The 3,109-nt window shown below is 60.7% G+C and overlaps 1 long non-coding RNA gene across 1 annotated transcript; it reads left to right on the plus strand.

Annotated features, from left to right (window-relative positions):
- The first annotated feature begins 622 nt into the window (after window positions 1-622).
- Window positions 623-2,906, plus strand: LOC112922481 (uncharacterized). The gene is made up of 3 exons (XR_003235443.2): window positions 623-1,012; window positions 1,499-1,583; window positions 1,799-2,906. It is a non-coding gene; the product is annotated as an uncharacterized lncRNA (long non-coding RNA).
- The last annotated feature ends 203 nt before the right edge of the window (window positions 2,907-3,109 follow it).

A 3,109-nucleotide genomic window follows, 5' to 3' on the forward strand; every position in this document is an offset into this window, starting at 1 on the left:
CTTCTCCCTCCTCCCCCGCAGCCCGGTCCTAAAGGGCCCTGCTTCTCCCCGCCCCCTGCTTCTCCCCTCCCCCTTCGGGAGACCACCCCCTTCCCCGCTCTCCCGCGCGCCGGCCCTGGGCGCGCGCCCCTCGCCACCCCGCCCCCGCCCCGCGGGTCCCCAGCGCGCGCCCCCGCCCCGTGCACCCCCGCCCCGCGCACCCCTGCTCCGCGCACCCCCTTCCCTCGCCCCCCTGCTCCGCGCGCCCCCGCCCCGCGCCCCTCTGCTCCGCGCCCCTCTGCTCCGCGCCCCCTTCCATCGCCCCCCCTGCTCCGCGCGCCCCCAGCCCGCGCCCCCCGGCCCGCGCCCCCCTGCTCCGCGCGCCCCTTCCCTCGCCCCCCTGCTCCGCGCGCCCCCGCCCCGTGCCCCCCGCCCCGCGCCCCCCTGCTCCGCGCCCCCCCTTCCCTCGCCCCCCTGCTCCGCGCACCCCCTTTCCGCGCGCCCCCGCCCCGCGCCTCCCTGCTCCGCGGGTCCCCAGCGCGCACCCCCGCCCCGCGCACCCCCGCCCCGCGCACCCCCGCCCCGCGCGCCCCCGCCCCGCGCGCCCCTGCCCCGCGCACGCCCCTGCCGCGCGCGCCCGCGCCCCGCTCGCCCCCCTGCTCCGCGCGCCCGCGCCCCCCAATGACTGCGGGGTTGGGGCAGGATCCGCGCGGGAGTGGAGAAAAGTGGGCGCTTTTGTCTCCTGTGTTCGGTTGGGTTCGGAAGGACCTAGTCTGCGTGCGTCCCACGTGGCCGGCACCGGGCCGACCGCTGGGGCAAAAGGCCAAGGGCAGAAGACCTAGTCCTGACCTCCGAGTCCGGGTCGGTCCGCTCCCACCGGGCCCCTCCATCCTCGGGGCTCCCCTCGGCGCAGACGCCGGGCCTGGGGCGATGACTCCGGCGAAAGAGGCTCCCCTCCTCTGCACCAGCCTAGCCCGAGCAGCCCTATTAGGGACCACGCCAGCTTCCCAACTCTTCGAGCGTCCGGTAACATGTAATTACCAGAGATGCAATTTGGGGGCACTGAGAAACCTGCTCCCTTCCTCTCTGCCTCCTCGGACACCCCCGTCCCCAAAGTAATCCCTTAGTTGTGACCTCTCCAGATAGAGTCTTCCAGACGCATTTGCTGTGGGACAGATCCCAAAACACCCTGCTTCAGGGAGCCTGGAGAGGTTAGATCAGATTTCTAGGTGTGAGAGGAGGCCCCCGGGGAAGGGCATTGAGAACTCTCTCCAGTATTGCAGATGGACCAGGACGACCTCCCTTCATTGTCCTGTTGGGTTTACTCGGAGTCCCTCTCCTTGCTGCCCCCCAGCCCCCAGCACTCCAGGCGGGACCCAGGCCTTCATTATCACCCACGTCCCTGGGTTGTGACCCTAACAAAGACCCCTGTCAGAGAAGACCAACCGTTAAGCTGACTCCAGCCCACAGTTAATTTCCCAATACCTCTGCCCCGCTCTCCACCCTCCACCCCCACCAGCCCTCCCTGCCAGCTCTAACTTTAGGACTAGAGCCATTTGACTGAACTCTACAGCTCCTCACCAAGTGGCCACCTGGCCCCGAAGGTGAGTGAGATGCCCCAGGGAAGGCAAGTTCGGGCTTAAGGATTAACTGGTGCTTGGGGATAGGATTTTGGTAAGATGAACAAACAACTGGTTTGTCAGAGGCTTGGAGGAGGAGAAGTATTTGGATGGAGAGGTGATGAGGGTTTGGGGGTCATGGGTGAATCCGAATTGAAATCGAAACTTAGAAATCTTACCACCACCACCCCTACCCCCAGAAATGCAGGGATCACAAGGACACTCGGAACAGAGGGGCCAACCGAAGCAAGGACAGCGACGTGGGACAGGAAGGTTGAGGAAAGAAGTCCACTTGGGCCAGCAGAGTGCTTGGAGGCAGGGAGCACTGGCAGGAAAGCCAATTGACTTGTGAGGAGGTGTGGCTTCGTTCAGGGGACAGGGGAGGCCGTGTCCATGTTTGAGCAGAGGAGTAGGATCCATGGAGCTGAACTTCTGGAAATCGGTAGAGCTGTGTCTAGTGCAGATCTGAAGAAGTAAGGAGAGAGCGTGGTGGGGAGGCTGCTGGTCTCTCCCCCTGGGTGTGCCCTGGCTCCTTGTCCTGCCCGCTTAACATTTGCTCCTGTTGTTCTCACCCGCTGGGTCTGAGCGCCTTCAGAATAGGGACAGTGTCTAGCATGACACGGGCCCGTGGAAGTCTCACGCGAAGCACAAATGTGAGCCGCGTGCGCAATTTTCAAATCTCAAGCGGCCACGTTAAAATATAGTAAAAAGAGGTAGGCGGAACCCAGTATTTCACTCAGTACATTCAAAATATCCTTTTAATATGTAATCGGTACTAAAAATTATTAATGAAAGATTTAGGATTCTTTTTTCGCATGAAATCCTCAGGCTCAGGGGGTGTATTTTGTGCTTAGAGCACATTGCAATTTGAGCCAGCCGAAATTTAAATAACACCCACAGGTGACTAGTTGTGACCATGTGGACTAAAGATACAGTGCCCGGCACCTAGTGGGCACTCAATAAATATGGTGAAGGAATAAATGAGTGAATGGGTGAAAAGCGCTGTCTCCAAAAATACTCCGGGCAGTTCTTCTCACTCTCCATTGTGATGTCCAGCAGAGGGGATAGGAGAGACCTTCGTTCACTCATTCATTCAGCTACTCACAGACCATCTGAGAATCATGCTCTTTCCAGCTCTGTTTAAAGTTCTTGATCTGGCACCTGGGTGGCCCATTCGGTTAAGCGCCTTCCCTTGGCTCCGGTCATGATCCTGGGATGGAGGAGGGGGGTCCCTGCTCAATGGGGAGCCCGCTTCTCCCTCCCCTGTTCCCCCTGCTTGTGCGCCCGCTCTCTCTCTCTCTCTTTCTCTCTGTGTCAAATGAATAAATTCCTTTTTTTTAATGAATAAATTCTTAAAAATCTTTAAAAAAAAAAAACATTATATCAGGGACGCCTGAGTGGCCTAGTCAGTTAAGCATCTGCCTCCGGGGGATCCCTGGTGGCTCAGCGGTTTGGCAACCTGCCTTCGTCCCAGGGCATGATCCTGGAGTCCCGGGATTGGGTGCCACGTC

Source organism: Vulpes vulpes, chromosome 16 (genome assembly GCF_048418805.1).
Source record: "Vulpes vulpes isolate BD-2025 chromosome 16, VulVul3, whole genome shotgun sequence".
Lineage (NCBI taxonomy): Eukaryota > Metazoa > Chordata > Mammalia > Carnivora > Canidae > Vulpes > Vulpes vulpes.